This window comes from Citrus clementina, unplaced genomic scaffold (genome assembly GCF_000493195.1).
Source record: "Citrus clementina cultivar Clemenules unplaced genomic scaffold, Citrus_clementina_v1.0 scaffold_1, whole genome shotgun sequence".
In the NCBI taxonomy this organism is placed as follows: domain Eukaryota; kingdom Viridiplantae; phylum Streptophyta; class Magnoliopsida; order Sapindales; family Rutaceae; genus Citrus; species Citrus x clementina.
This window is the reverse complement of record NW_006263303.1, coordinates 10,902,781-10,919,520: the sequence shown is the minus strand read 5'-3', so window position 1 is coordinate 10,919,520 and position 16,740 is coordinate 10,902,781. Positions and strand designations below refer to the sequence as shown.

Below are 16,740 nucleotides of genomic sequence, written 5' to 3'. Positions count from 1 at the left end.
CAATTTATGTAGAATTTTGTAAGCACAAGTACGTCATACCTTGATTTAAGGGAGATTTAAATTTATTTGAATTTTCCAGATTTTTTTATTTTTTGGTAGAAAATTTTATATATTTTAAAAATATTATTTATGATACCTTTATTTTAAACTTTATTATTATTATTATTGTAAATCCCCAAATTTTATAAATTTGATTTAAAAAAATACAAATCCAAAATAAAAATAAAATCTAATATTAATAGTTATAAAATCTAATAAATAAAAATACATGAAATTTAATATATATTATGACTACAATATCCATTTAAATCATACAAAGTACAACCACCCTAATAGCTGAAATATACAAACTACACCATCGCCAAATTCTGCAAGACATCTTAAGATAAGCAATCACCAAAAACACTTGCACCGAAGTCCAACATATATTGGGATACTTACATCATTCCGCTACAAGATCCAAATTCTTCACTACCTAAAAACAATATTCCACAAATAAAAATCAATTTCAGTTTACAGTACATGTAATTAACAAATACAATTAATCACAGAATGTGGCATTGCTATCTCCAACAAGTATTGTATAGCAGAAAAGGGTCTATGAATGTTGCAAGTTTCATGCCATTCAATAATAATGAAATTATTGAAATAGTTCCTAAAATAAAAGCACAAAAACAAAAAATTTACAGCATGAGTTGATATTTTTATTAAATAGAAAAGAGACTATCTCTCCCAAATTTAATTCATATGCCAGAAAAGAAGGCAATCCATCTCAAAATATAAGAGCACCACCAAAAGGCAAAGGAAAAATAAATAGTAATTAAATCACTTCTTTCTCTCTCGCTAATAAAAAGTAATAAAATATAAATTAAAGAGAGAGAAAACACTTTACAAAATTGAAGACAGAGAAGCATTTTTTATTTGAAGAATCTTAGTTGTGGAGTGTTTTTGGAGTCTTAAATGATGATGTAACTTTTCAAATAAGCAGTAAAATCTTATTTGAAAGGGCTTTTGATGATGCTCTAATTATGAATGAGAAGCCATTAAAAGCTAGAGAGCCTTGTTATTTCTAATTCTCTATATTTTGATGCTGCAACCAACAGTAAAGTTAGAAGAGTCAAAACAATGAAATATAGCTGTGATTTTCAAAAGGTTATGTTGCCAAAATTGCAGGTTTTGTAGCTAATAAAGTTAAAGAAAAGCAACTTTAATTTATATGAATGACAAATAATTTCCAGGGGTAGGAGAGACTGCAGACCAAAAAATATAAGGCTTGAGGCTTTAGCTTAGCTAGCTAACATTTATTTTATCACAACATAATATATTTGAAGCAACTCTAACAATTTGCAAAATGTAGGAGCACAAACCTTTTTGAAAGTTAATTTTCACCGAGTCAAGCTCCTTTTAAGTCAACCATACAAGCATAGAAATTTAAGATCAGTGCTCTGAATAATTGAGAATTGATCAGAGAACCAAAAAAATGAAGGGTGAAAGAAATTAAAGCAACTTACTAACACCAGCAAAGAATTTTTCACATAAAGCCTTTGTCTCAGCCTCTGTCTTGTGGGTGAGTCCAAAATAAATTAGAAAGTACATCTAATATTAAAGGTAATATTATTAAAATGACCCATTGGAAATCAAACATCATTAAACAATGATATTACTTGTCTTATTCGGTTAAAGTAACTGAACCACCAAGAAAGGGGGAAAAATGGAAAAAGTATCAGGTTCTAACCATTTTCTCCTAAATTATGCAGAGAAAAATAGTAATTGAACTATACAAATTTCTAATAGACATTTAATCAAACAGATTACATGTGCCCAAATCATTCGAAATTGTGAACCAATTAAGCATGTTAAATCATCAATTGACATTCAAAGTTTCCGAAATCATGATCTCTTAAACGATAACAGGTAAAATGTACAAGATAATTGACCATCAAATTTTTTCAAGATAAAGCCAAACCCTAACCACCGTGACAGCCACGAGCCACCACTACCTTACCACTTCACAACATATCCAATCACATGCAAATCATACCCAATCAATTTCTGCACCCAAATCTCAATTTTTTTTAAAAATTAAACTCACAGGTTTTAATACATAAACCCCAATGTCAGTTTTAAATTTTTTTCAAAAAAAAAAAAATATCAACACCTTACCTGAATATCGATGATTCATCAAGCAACAAAATTGAAAAAAAAAAATTGATGCTCACAAATTTCATTCATTTGGTATGGCCCAGCAACCAAAAATTTAAAAGAAGAAAACAAATAAGAACAAGAATAAGGGATCTTACTGGTTCGAACGGCGGTGGTAGAACTGCTTGGGGTGACGACCAAAAGATGAAGACTAATAAACAACGTCAAACGAGTGTGCAATCAAACGTGGCGGTTTAAACCGCGGAAGAATGGTGGCGTTTTGAATGGCAAACTGGTGGAGATTTTTTTAATCGATTGGGGGTGAAATTTTAATTCTAGCGCTCAAGTGAGGGAAATTTACAGTAATAACCATTAAAGTTTTATTTTTTTCATCTTAACCCCCCAAAAATATTTCTATCAACATTAGCCATTAAATAACTTTTGAGACCAAAATACCCCTCCCTCATCTCTCCCCCAACACTCCCTTTCACTCATCTCTCCCAAACCGATCCAACTCCCATCATCGGCAGCGACATCAACCCTCGTCGGCTACGGCTCCATCTCTCACTGGCATCCGATCTATGATCTACAACCTTCAACAAAACCTAGGTTAGTCATTTTTCTTATATTCATTAATTTAAAATGACATTTTAGAATAATAATAGTTATAGCTTGAGAATAATGGTGGTGGTGGTGGTGGTGGTGTTTGTGGTGGTTGGTGGTGTTTGGGAGTATTGTTTTTCGATTTTGAAGTGTTGTGGCTTAATTTTGGGGGTGGGGATGGAGGGGGGCAGGGCGCGCGCGCGCCCATCATTGGGCAGCAGAGCGCGCCCATGCGCGCCCCATTATCGCACAAAAAATTAGAGTGTCTTTTTTTAACGAGTCATTTTTTTTTCTGTAAACGTAATGTAATAATTTTATAAATATTACAGATACATGGCGAATTCAGAATCACCGGATATCGAAGTAGGCAAGATGTATTTTCGTTATGCCGATCACTTTTCTGGTCGAATTTCGAGCATGTGTAAGTGATCTTCGGTCGTAAAAGCCATCGAGGGAAAATTAACAAAGTGGCAGTTGAGTATGTTCAAAAAGGATATATTTGGACATTTCTTGGAGTGTTGAAGTTTTCCGTCATCATTAATGTTGTCATAATTATCGTGGATTGGAGAGTAATATTACTGCAGTGATATTGTCCTTGGCAACACCTCTTCTTCATTATTGGGGCCAGACATATTTGCTCTAAACGAAGTTTCTGTATCGACATGTGGCTCAATACCTTCACTCGGAACTCGAGGTGATGTGGTAACGAATATAGGAATGCATCCAAAATTAGCTACATCGAATGCCATATGTAACACAACCCTCACCATTTCATCATCAAATATATCCATGGGCAGTGCACATACACAATATAATGTGTTACTAGACCTCAAAGTTGTTTTCATTGTGATACTATATTCATTAGGATTAATTTGTAACACATTGTATACTCTTGCCAATAACTGATCAAAAAGACAAATTTTCCCAACAAAAAAAGCTCTATTTTTACCATTGACATACTCCATACTCCATACGCCCATCCTCTAATGTCTCCCACCAACCATCGTAACATAATTCAAGTACAACTAAATCCATTAAGCCTGAAATTATAAAAATAAATAAATTATTTCAGCCCTATCAAATTAATAGTTAATTATAATGAATCTGGCTTTTGGTGCGACAGGCTGACTGTCACACGAAACTTGGTGCGAAAGGCTGCTTGTTGTTGTGCAAATTTTAATGTACTCGCAAGCGCACGAATCTATTATAGTATAGATCAATGGTGACGAGTGTCGATCCCACGAGGAGGTGTATTTTAATTATATGTAGAATTAATTTTGTAAATGGGTGGTTGAAATTGTGGTGGAAGTGATTTAAATTATCCTAAAATTGGAATTGAGATTCTAAAATTGGAATTGCAATGGCGAGAATAAATTGAAGCAAAATCTATTGAAATGACGTACTTGGGTATCTGGATCCGTATCAACATGCATCATGGGCTAAATAATCCGTATTAATGCCAATTAAATCATGAGGGGGGAATTCACACCTCATGAACCACGCTCTAATCAATATGGTGCTAAGGGTTTATCGTGCCAAATAATAATAACCTTGTACTAGAGGGCCGGTGAAACTAAGGCGGTACTAGACAAGATTAGTATTATTTGTCGACGAGAAGTCAAAACATCCACAAAAGCTAGAGGGGAAGAGAAAATAAATTTACCAAATAAAGCTCATGACACATGTTGAGACTTCACTTTCAACCCAAGCTTGAAAAAAAATTAGCCACTCATAAATGAACTCGGGGCAAAATGAAAATTTATTAAAATACGAAGAAAATACAAGATGGAGAAGGAATTACAGAAAATGGATCCCAAAAATGGATTCAGAGATATCAAATTAGGGGGGGAAGGCCCCCTTTTTATAGATACATGGAGTAAATCATGGCCATCGGATTAAAAACAGTTTGGACGCTCAGGATTGCGCCACGTCATCAGTCAACAGTACGCAGTTTGACCACGCGGATGAATAGTAACACGGTTTGACCCGGGTTGAACAGTAATGCGGTTTGGTTGAAAATAATCCTGTGTGATGCATGTACCGTACGCGAGATTTTTCGTCCACTGATATGCTGCCACGTCACCATCAACAGTACATAAGAATTTTAGTCCAACAGGATCGTGACACCTCATCAGTCAATGCCACATCATCGGTCAATGCCACATCATCGGTCAATGCCACGTCATCGATCCATCTATGTGAACAGTGTCGTGAACAGTAACGTATACAGTATTGTACACGTGAATAGTACCGTACATGTGAACAGTGTCATTTTTCCTGTTATGCTCCTCATAAGGTTTTCTACCGTCCTGAGTTCAAAAGTGATGTCTGTTTTGCCGTCTGATCTCTCCTTTATTGTGAAATGACTATAATGCTCCTAAAATACATAAAATACTTAATTAAAATAAAACACATGTAATTAAATCACAAGAAGGTTAAATACATAAAAGTAAGGGTTGTTAGTAAGACTTAAAATATAAAATGACGGTTTTCTCCTTTATAAATATGCATTTTCTAACACTCAACACACCCCCCAACCAGCTTATTGCTAGTCCCTAGCAAATAAAGCGAAAATAAAATTCAAATTCAAAATGATTTTTTTTTTAATTTAGAAACACTCGTGTTTATTCAATCAGATTAATGATAGCAATAAAATAAAAGTATAAGAATTATCTCCAGTTTAAAGCAACATCACACCCACATCAACCATCCACATGAATAAGCCCAGTAGACTTTGTTATAGCTACTTTCAAGAATGACATGTCAAACCCCAAAATCTCACTAGAAGTAGTGACACTCTCACAAAGAAATTAAAACCAATAAAAATAGTCACTTCAATGAATGGTAATTGAGAGAGAAAATAAAAAAGTGATATCACATACTCTCACCAAGATGAAATAAATATGCCCTCAGCTTAGAAATAATACGATCTCAAGTCAAACAAAAATGCTAGTCAACCCACTTTATTTATCCTTTTTTATTATTATTATTATGCATCACTACATCTTTTTAGCCCACATAACTAGCTTCTACTTCAGATTATAGTTCCCTAAAATCAAGAAGGACTTTTATTAGGATGTAACGTAGGCTAGGGACATGGTTAACAAAGAAGGGAAATAAGGAAAATAAAGTGTATGTTTGAGAAAAATGCAGAGGAATTTTTTTTTTGGAAGTTGCAAGGTGGATTTCACCTATTATTGTTATTATTATTATTATTATTTTTGAATTTTTTTTTTTGCTTTTGCTTGGCACAACGTTACTAAATAAAATAATTATTTACATTTTTCTCAAACATAAATAGGTGATGGAACTTATAAGACATTGGGTAATACTCCAAATTGGAGTAGATCAAGATGATAAGTTTGACAAAGAAAGGTTTTTTTTTTTTTTAAAGGCTCAAAATGGTTAACTATGGATATTTGATAAAAAAGATGGCTAGAAAGGCTCAAACAAATCAAAGATGGCCTTTCCATCGTCTTTTAGGGCTCTAAATAATCTTCCATATCTACTAGTTAGATGGGCCTCCAAATGTAGTAACACACTTTTTTTTTCTTTTTTTTTAATTTTACAATTTTTTTTTTTAGGGTTAACTCAAAAGAAATCCAGAGATCCTGTATACAATAATAAACTGTTAAGCTGTATAAAGAATGGGCAAAATGGTTACTCTCCAAGAAAAATGATAGGCTCAAAAACTCACTTGGTACTTATTATGACATGTTCATTCCTTCAAGCAACTCATATTTGTCTCCGACATCAACATGTAGAGTAGCAAACATAATGTAACATCACTTAAGACCAAAGATAATACAAATACTAAAATTTGAAATTAATCATGTCATCCAATGTTAAAACAAATCACACAATTTTTTTTTTAAACAACATTCTACCCCCCAACCTATTCTAAACATGAAAGGAAAATATGCATGCAGAAATGTGAAAATGATGCATAAAAACTAATTAGAAAAGTTACACGTAAAATGATAGAAAACGAAAATGGTTTTTTTTTTTTAAGAAGATGCGTTTCTAGAGGCACTACACTCCATATTCAGCCATCTTCGACTCACAAGTTAGAAAATGTATATTTATAGAGGAGAAATTAAAAAGAAGAAAAATAAACATAAAAACATAATAAAGAAAAAGAAAATGTCTGAATTTTTTTTTGTTTTTTAATTTTTTTTTAAACAATGAAGATGCATTTCTAGAGTCACTACACTCCATATTCAGCCATCTTCAACACAAAAAGTTAGCAACAGTTAGTTTCTACAACAAAAAATTAGTAAAAACTTAACCAAAATTCCACAATTGTCGAGTATTTCCTCCCCCCAACTAGAACGAAACATTGTCCTCAATGTTTGAAAGGAAAGAAGTAGAGTTTAGAAGACATCACCTGGGTGGTGCAACACAGAAAATAATATTTACAAGCTGAGAGTTAAATCTAATTTTTACTTCTTACTGCGGCTACTGTTACCATCATTATTTGGATGCTCCAACACATATCAATTAGCTCATTAGCAGTGTAAGCACAAATAAAGAGTTTTTCGCATTAGAGGGAATGAAATAGTTTTTTATTGCATGGTTAAGAAATGCGATAAAACCATCATAAAAGTTATTGACATTTAACAAACCGATGGGTTTCTGGTGGATGTGCAGATGGGCCCAAGATGCTAGTGTGATAAGTGCCTCTAGTATTGCAAGATCTCCTGGAAGGAAAATAAAAGCATCAGCATGATTAAGCATTTCAGTTATTCTTTCTTGCATACCTGAGACGACTAACTCTTCTCCAGTTGATGAGTCAGACGAACTGCCCAAAGGTTTTATGGCTCTTGGGATGATGCCTAACACTTGGCTTCCTCTGACAAAAGTTGCTTCAGAGACTATTTTTGATAACCCTCGGTTACCTCCTCCATACACCAAGTGTAATTTTCTCTCTGCTATACTTCGACCAAGATCGATGGCTGCCTCAACAAACTCTTTATGTTTGCCATAGGTAAATCCAGAAAGCACACAAATGTTCTTGAATTGTCTATTTGGAGTAGCTGCCATTGTGATACTTCTCAAAAAATAATTTGTGAGTGCTTGACAAAAAAAATCACATTTAAGAGTTTTGGTGACAGTGGGTCACAGTTCTGTATAAGGTAACATGTCAGTGTCCAATAACGCGTAAAGCACGTGGCTCGCGAGTCAAAAAAGAAACAGTAAAAAGGAAAGAGTAAACAGTAATAAGGAAAAAGCAAACAGTAATAAAATTATTAAAGACAATAATGCACACAATAAAACAATTGTGAAATAAAATAACAGTAAAGTGAAAGGATATTTACAGGTAGTTGCGACTGTGGCTCACATCTTCCTCTGGTTTTACGTCCAGAAACGGCTTAAACGCCCTCTATGGGTCGAGAATAGGCTTCCTATCCAGTTTTCTTATAAACTGGCAAACAGGGTCGTTTATAGTCAGATTCCCGAGACTATATCGTGCATGCTCTTTCTGGAATAATGGCCATAACTAGAGAATCGCTTCTTGCACATATCCACTGGGATGCGTTTCAAGAGATAAAAGGATATCATCTAATGACTCCTTATTCAAGTTATCCCTAATGAATTGAATCTTATCTTCTCTGTTATCAGACACCATTCCTAAAGAACATGGGTTTTTATTACAACTCATTCTGGCACACTTATGACAAGCAACAAAAATTCTTCGAGCTCGTCGTTTTCTTGCATAATTTCTTTTACCACAACCAGGTATGTATGCAATAAATTTTGGAGGTAACTCACCTGCCGATCGTACTTTAGCCTCGATTAACCAACGGATGTCAGCAGGTATGTTATTCCTCATGAGTAATCGCTTGCGTTCGGACCGAGCTTTATAGATCGTAAGGAGGGCATTCTGAGGAAGTGAAGGGAATCGCTTGTGAAGCTTCGCTAGAATCTCGTTTCTGTCCATGCTTTCACCTCAGAATATCAGTTATTATGGGAAACTGAAGTAACCGACTTGATTGTCACGGAGTACCGTTATCCGCCACTTCACCGGGGTAACAAACTAAAGCACACAAACAGAAAAATAAATTAAAACACACAAAGAAAATTAAAATCGTCCTCTTATTGAATTTACTTCAAGCTCCAACTGGATGTCGTAAACACTTCTCTCAATGTCTCTGGGTTGGCTTCTAAACCCTCAACATAGGCTACTAACTCTGGTGGTTGTAGAGCCCAAATGCGATGTGTTTTACAAAATTGAATCTGCCTTTTGAGATGAGTTTTGACATGTTGAAGTTGTTTAAGAATGTTCAGGAGGAACGGTCTAAGTAAGGTACTCATGATTAAAAATGATAAAAGAAAACTTAATAGTTAAACAAACACACTTATGCAAAAATAATTTCAATTAGCAGAAGAATAATATAAAGAAAGAAAAAAATCAAATCAACGAAAAGAAAAAAAAATCAATTCAAATATGGTGGGTTACTCAAATTTATTTCGGTGTCTTCTCCATGTGGTTGGCACTCTAGATATGGCTTTAATATTTGACCATTAACTTTAAACGTGACACCGTTCTTTGGGTCCTTAATTCCAATTGCCCCATGTGGAAAAACAGTATGAACAATAAATGGGCCAGACCAACGAGAGCATAACTTACCTGGGAATAGGTGCAAGCGAGAATTGAATAAAAGCACTTTTTGACCTGGAGTGAAAGATTTTCTCATAATTTGCTTGTCATGGAAGACTTTTATTCGTTGCTTGTAAATCTTGGCATTTTCGTAAACGTCATTGCGAATTTCTTCAAGTTCTCCCGGCTGTGATCTTCTTTCTGAGCTGGCTTACTGCATGTCAAAGTTGAATTTCTTGATAGCCCAATATGCACAATGCTCGAGTTCCACAGGTAGGTGGCAAGCTTTTTACACTAGCCTGTAGGGTGACATCCCAATCGGGGTCTTGAAAACCGTTCTATATGCCCATAATACATCATCAAGTCTTAATGACCAATCTTTTCTGTCCAGCCTCACCGTCTTTTCTAATATGTGCTTTATTTTTCGATTGGAGATCTCAACTTGGCCACTGGTTTGCGGATGATATGGGGTCGCCATTTTGTGTGTGATTGAATACTTTGTCAAAAGAGCTTTGAATGCTTTGTTACAAAAGTGGGCACCACCATCACTGATTATTGCTCGAGGGAATCCAAAGCGTGAGACAATGTTGCTTTTCAAAAATGCTATCACCACCTTGTGATTATTGGTCCTACATGGAATTGCTTCTACCCATTTTGATACGTAGTCAACAGCAACCAATATGTATTGATGGCCAAAAGAAGGGGGAAAGGATCCCATGAAGTCGATACCCCATACATAAAAAATCTCAACCACTAAAATTGGATTTAGTGGCATCATATTCCTTCGCGTAATGCTCTCCATTCGTTGACACCTATCACATGAAGAACAGAAAGTGTAAGCGTCTCGAAATATAGTTGGCCAATAGAAACCACATTGTAAAACTTTAGTTGCTGTTTTCTTAGCACTGAAATGGCCTCCACAAGCTTGTTCATGGCAGAATGAAAGAATATTTTGAATTTCATTTTCTAGGACACATCGTCTAACAATTTGATCAGCACAATACTTGAACAAATACAGGTCATCCCAAAAGAAATTCTTTATCTGTGCAAAGAATTTAACCTTGTCTTGTTTGGTCCAATGCTCTGGAAGTTTACCTGTAACAAGATAATTAACTATATCAGCATACCAAGGTAATACTTCCACACTCATTAATTGTTCATCTGGAAATGACTCATTCAATATTAATGGCTCTGTAATTGTGTCAAAATGGAGACAAGAGAGGTGGTCCGCCACAATATTTTCTGTCCCTTTCTTATCTTTGAACTCCAAGTCAAGTTCCTACAAAAGTAACACCCAACGAATTAGTCTAGCTTTTGCATCTTTCTTTGTGATAAGATATTTAAGAGCAGCATGATCTGTGAACACGATTATTTTACAACCAATGAAATAAGATCGAAATTTCTCTAATGCAAACACTACTGCTAGCATTTCTTTTTCAGTAGTTGAATAGTTTAACTGTGCATCATTCAATGTCATACTAGCATAGTAAATAACGTGGGGAATTCGATCAACTCTTTGTCCTAATACTGCTCCTACTGTATAATTAAATGCATCACACATGAGCTCAAATGGTAAGCTCCAATTTGGGGGCTGAATGATGGGTGATGATGTCAACAACTGTTTTAACTTTTCAAATGCCACAAGATATGAATCATTAAAGACAAAAGGTACATCCTTAGCAAGTAAATTGCATAAGGGTCTAGAAATTTTTCTAAAATCTTTAATGAAATGTCTATAGAAACCAGCATGCCTAAGGAAAGATCTTACTTCTCTGACTGTTTTTTGTGGAGGAAGATTAGAAATGAGATCCACCTTGGCTTTGTCAACCTCAATACCTTTGCTCGAAATGATGTGACCGAGAACAATACCTTGTTTTACCATAAAATGGCACTTCTCCCAATTTAAGACCAAGTTCTTCTCGATACATTTCTGCAGAACTTGTGTTAGATGATGTAAACATTGATCAAACGAGTCACCAAAGACAGAAAAATCATCCATAAAGACTTCAAGGAATCGTTTAACCATATCAGAAAAAATGCTCAACATGCATCATTGAAATGTAGAAGGTGCATTACATAATCCAAATGGCATTTTCCTATATTCAAATGTGCCAAAAGGGCAAGTGAAAGTAGTTTTCTCTTGATCTTTTGGTGCTATGGGAATCTGATTATATCTTGAGTAGTCATCTAGAAAGCAATAAAATTCATGGCCTACCAATTTATCAAGCATTTGATCGATAAATGGTAAAGGAAAATGGTCTTTACGTGTGACAGAATTTAACTTTCTATAATCAATGCATACACGCCATCCTGTAGTCACTCTAATGGGTATTAATTCATTATCAGTATTTGTAACTACTGTGACTCCTGACTTTTTGGGGACAACTTGCACAGGACTGACCCATGAACTATCAGAAATTGGGTAAATGGTACATGCATCTAATAGCTTAAGGACTTCAGTTCTAACAACTTCTTTCATGTTAGGATTTAACCGACGTTACATTTCCCTAGTAAGTTTAGCATTTTCATCAAGGTGAATGTAATGCATGCAGTCTACTGGGTTTATACCTTTTATGTCTGCTATGGTCCATCCTAATACTCGTTTGTGCTCTTTTAAAACATCCAACAACTTACCTTTTTGTTCGTCATTAAGGGATGATGAGATGATTACCGGCAGAGTGCTTTCTTCTCCCAAAAATACATATTCCAGAGTGTTGGGCAATGGTTTGAGCTCGAGTTTTGGTGGTGATTCTGATGATGGGATGAGTTTCTTTTCTGATGGTGCTAGTTGTTCAACTCTTGACTTCCATTTATTAGTGTCCATGGATGATGCTGAGTCAAGTAAGGCATTGACTGCATCGACTGACCTATCAATATCAAAATCAAAACCAAAGTGAGTTAAGCATGTTTGTAAAGGGTCATCACTAAGGTTTGAAACAAAAGTGTCATCAACTAATGCTTTAATTAAATCCACATCTACAATTCCATCATCTGCATTATGAGGTTGTTTGGCAATGTTGAAGATGTTCAGCTCCATAGTCATGTTGCCGAAGGACAACTGCATATTTCCAGTCCTGCATTGAATGTGAGCATCCGCAGTTGCCAAGAAAGGTCGGCCTAGGATAATGGGGATGTGCTTCCTTGAATCCTGTATTGGTTTAATGTCAATTACAATGAAATCAACAGGAAAATAAAACTTGTCTATTTGGATAAGCACGTCCTCCACAATACCACGAGGTATTTTCGTGGACCGATCTGCAAGCTGTAACACCACTGGAGTTGGGTGTAATCGCCAAGTCCAAGTTTCACGAATACAGAGTAAGGCAAAAGATTTACACTAGCTCCTAAATCCAACAAAGCATTCTCAATTATGTGGTTCCCTATACTACATGAGATAGTGGGGGAGCCTGGGTCTTTGCATTTTAAAGGAATTTTATGTTGGAGTATAGAACTAACGTTTTCTGTTAAAAATGCCTTCTTTTGAACATGCATATTTCTCTTTTTAGTACAAAGGTCTTTAAGAAACTTGGCATAAGATGGAACTTGCTTAATAGCATCAAGTAAAGGGATGTTAACACTTACCTGTTTGAAGATTTTAAGAATCTCACCTGTGGATTTTCCCTTCTTTCCTTTAGCTAACCTCTGAGGAAATGGAGCTTTCGGAACATATTCTCGTGGGTTGGTTTCTTTTTTTTTTCTTCCGATGGTGAGTCCTCAACATTCACAGGTACAATTTGATTTTCTTTTGTCACCGGCATCTCCACTTTGCTGTCGACTTCTTTTCCTTTTTGCAAGGTCATGACTGCTTTGACCTCTCCATGCTGCTGTGGTGAACTGGTACTTGCTTCATGTACTCCTTTAGGATTAGGCACTGGTTGACTTAGAAACTTGCCCTTCTCAACAGTCATTGCCAAGGTCTGAACTGAAGAAGCAAGTTGTCCCACCATTTTCTCGAGGCTTGAAACTGATTGGGCTTGTGAGTTGAAGCCTGCTCTCAACTCATTTCGTAGTCCATCAATGGTGCGGTTCTGTTGCTCAATCGTGGAGTGAGTAAGATTCTTGAGATTCTGGAATGAATCCTCCCATGGTCTGGGTTGAGAGTAGTTCTGGTTTTAATTGTATGGTCTAAATGGGGGCTGAGAGGCTTGAGGAATTTGAGGAATTGGTTGCATTGGTGGAGCTGAAGCTGCTGGTCCATTCTGTTGGAGTCCTTGAGACCATGAAAAATTGGGGTGATCTCTCCATCCAGGGTTATATGTGTTGGAGTATGGGTTGTAATTTGATGGCTTTCTCATTACACCAATGGCATTGGCTTGATCTGAGTATGAGTCATGGTCATGTGGTTCTGTTGAGTTAGCAGTCGATAACGATGTTATTTGTCGAGCAAGACCTTCAACCATCTCCTTGACTTCCTTAATTCCCGAAGTTGACTCGCCAATGTGAACCTCATTTACTCCCTTAATTCTTCTAGTATTCCTGAGTGATCGACTCCGTTGTTGGGAATTATCCGCTTGTCTCTGGAAGAATTCTCAAATCTCTGATGCACTTTTTGACATTAGCTCTCCTCCACTTGTTGCCATTAGCCATTCTTGCACATTTGGCAAAAATCCCTCCAAAAAGTATTGGCATTGGTGCCATTTCTCGTACCCATGATGTAAACACTTCAAGAGTAGCCCATTGAATCGCTCTCATGTTTCGAAAAACTGCTCGTCTTCTCTCTGGGTAAACTCCGAGATTTCCCTGCGAATAGAATTGGTTTTATGCACTAGGAAATATTTATTCAAAAATTTTGTAACCATTTGTTCCCATGATGCAATGCTATTAGCAGGCAATGTATTAAGCCATGAACGAGCTCTATCTTTTAAAGAAAATGGGAATAGTCTAAGTTTAACATCATCATCTAAAAAAATTTCATATTTAAATGTTTGACAAATGGCATAAAAATCATTCAAATGATTATATGAGTCCTCATTTTCTAGGCCATAAAATGTAGGGAGACAATTTAGCACACTAGGTTTTAGTTCAAAACTCCTAGCAGCTACATTTGGGTATCTTATACATGATGTGCTCAAATTAGCTAAGGGACTAAAATAGTTCTTAAATGGCCTCTCTTGTGGTGCTTGTAAATCCATTTTATTTTTAACGTGTTTGTGTGTGCGAAGTGTTTTTTCTAATTCAAGGTCTATAGGTTCAAGATTAAGAAATAATGACATACGACCATGCATGCAAGGAACACAAAAATAAATGGGAACAAAACAAATAAAAATAAAGAAAAAGGAGAAATTACGATACCAACCTTATTGCGCTATTAAAACCTTTCTATAAAAATACACAAAAAAAATACGTGAAATAAATTAACTAAAAATAAATTAATAAGATAAATAAAAAAAATTACAAAGAAAAATAAATTGAAAATTAAATTACAAAATTTTAAAGAGGAGAAAAAGAAAAGAAATACTAACCTTTAAATGTAGATTCTTTTTTTTTAATAAAAACAAAATTGCAAGAAAACAATTAAAAGAAATTATTCACAAAAATTAATTCTATGAATTAAAATTACTTACCTCCCCGGCAAAGGCGCCAAAAACTTGTTGTGCAAATTTTAATGTACTCACAAGCGCACGAATCTATTGTAGTATAGATCAATGGTGACGAGTGTCGATTCCACGAGGAGGTGGATTTTAATTATATGTAGAATTAATTTTGTAAATGGGTGGTTGAAATTGTGGTGGAAGTGATTTAAATTATCCTAAAATTGGAATTGAGATTCTAAAATTGGAATTGCAATGGCGAGAATAAATTGAAGCAAAATCTATTGAAATGACGTACTTTGGTATCTGGATCCGTATCAACATGCATTATGGGCTAAATAATCCGTATTAATGCCAATTAAATCATGAGGGGGGAATTCACACCTCATGAACCACGCTCTAATCAATATGGTGCTAAGGGTTTATCGTGCCAAATAATAATAACCTTGTACTAGAGGGCCGGTGAAACCAAGGCGGTACTAGACAAGATTAGTATTATTTGTCGACGAGAAGTCAAAACATCCACAAAAACTAGAGGGGAAGAGAAAATAAATTTACCAAATAAAGCCCATGACACATGTTGAGACTTCACCTTCAACCCAAACTTAAAAGAAAATTAGCCACTCAGAATTGAATTAGGGGCAAAATGAGAATTTATTAAAATACAAAAAAAATACAAGATGGAGAAGGAATTACAGAAAATGGATCCCAAAAATGGATTCAGAGATATCAAATTAGGGGGGGAAGGCCCCCTTTTTATAGATACATGGAGTAAATCATGGCCATCGGATTAAAAACAGTTTGGACGCTTAGGATTGCGCCACGTCATCAGTCAACAGTACGCAGTTTGACCACGCGGATGAACAGTAACACGGTTTGACCCGGGTTGAACAGTAATGCGGTTTGGTTGAAAATAATCTTGTGTGATGCATGTACCGTACGCGAGATTTTTCGTCTACTAATATGCTGCCACGTCACCATCAACAGTACATAAGAATTTTAGTCTAACAGGATCGTGACACCTCATCAGTCAATGCCACATCATCGGTCAATACCACGTCATCGATCCTTTTATGTGAACAGTAACGTAGACAGTACCGTACACGTGAATAGTACCGTACATGTGAATAGTGCCATTTTTCCTTTTATGCTCCTCCTAAGGTTTTCGACCGTCCTGAGTTCAAAAATAATGTCCATTTTGCCGTCTGATCTCTCCTTTATTGTGAAATGACTATAATGCTCATAAAATACGTAAAATACTTAATTAAAATAAAACACATGTAATTAAATCACAAGAAGGTTAAATACATAAAAATAAGGGTTGTTAGTAAGACTTGAAATATAAAATGACGGTTTTCTCCTTTATAAATATGCATTTTCTAACACTCAACACCTGTCGCTCTAAGTTTTGGTGCGACAGGGAGCCTGTCGCACCAAACTTGGTGCGACAAACAACCTGTCGCCAGATTCACCCACGAAATCATCCGCAGTTCAGTCAAACTTACGAGCAAGAAAATAACTCATACCACTATGTGATGTCGATTAGTGTTGGATCCAGATAAATTATGATCGAATTTCACTTTTTATCGTTGCCTTTTGCCGTTGCTGTTGGTTGATGATTCAAGAGTGGAAGCTGCCATTAGTTTGACGAAAGGGGAGAAAGAATGTTGCTTTTGGTTTGTAAAGAAGGGTAAAATTTGCGGAGAAAAGCATGTGTTTGGCTAATGTTGATAGAAAAAAGTTGAGAGGATTAATTGTGAAAATAACAAAAATTTTATGGTTATTTTTGTAAATTTCCCTTCAAGTGATGAGAGAGCGAGGCAAATGGGGGAAATTTACAATAAAAGCCAAAAAAATTAAGCT

The 16,740-nt window shown here is 35.5% G+C and overlaps 1 long non-coding RNA gene across 1 annotated transcript; it reads right to left on the bottom strand.

Moving 5' to 3' along the window:
- Nucleotides 1–279: 279 nt before the first annotated feature.
- On the bottom strand, nt 280–2,455 carry LOC112095845. Its single transcript, XR_002903998.1, has 3 exons — nt 2,301–2,455; nt 1,368–1,445; nt 280–475 (listed from the first exon to the last, which is right to left on the bottom strand). It is a non-coding gene; the product is annotated as an uncharacterized LOC112095845 (long non-coding RNA).
- Between the last annotated feature and the right edge of the window lie 14,285 nt (nt 2,456–16,740).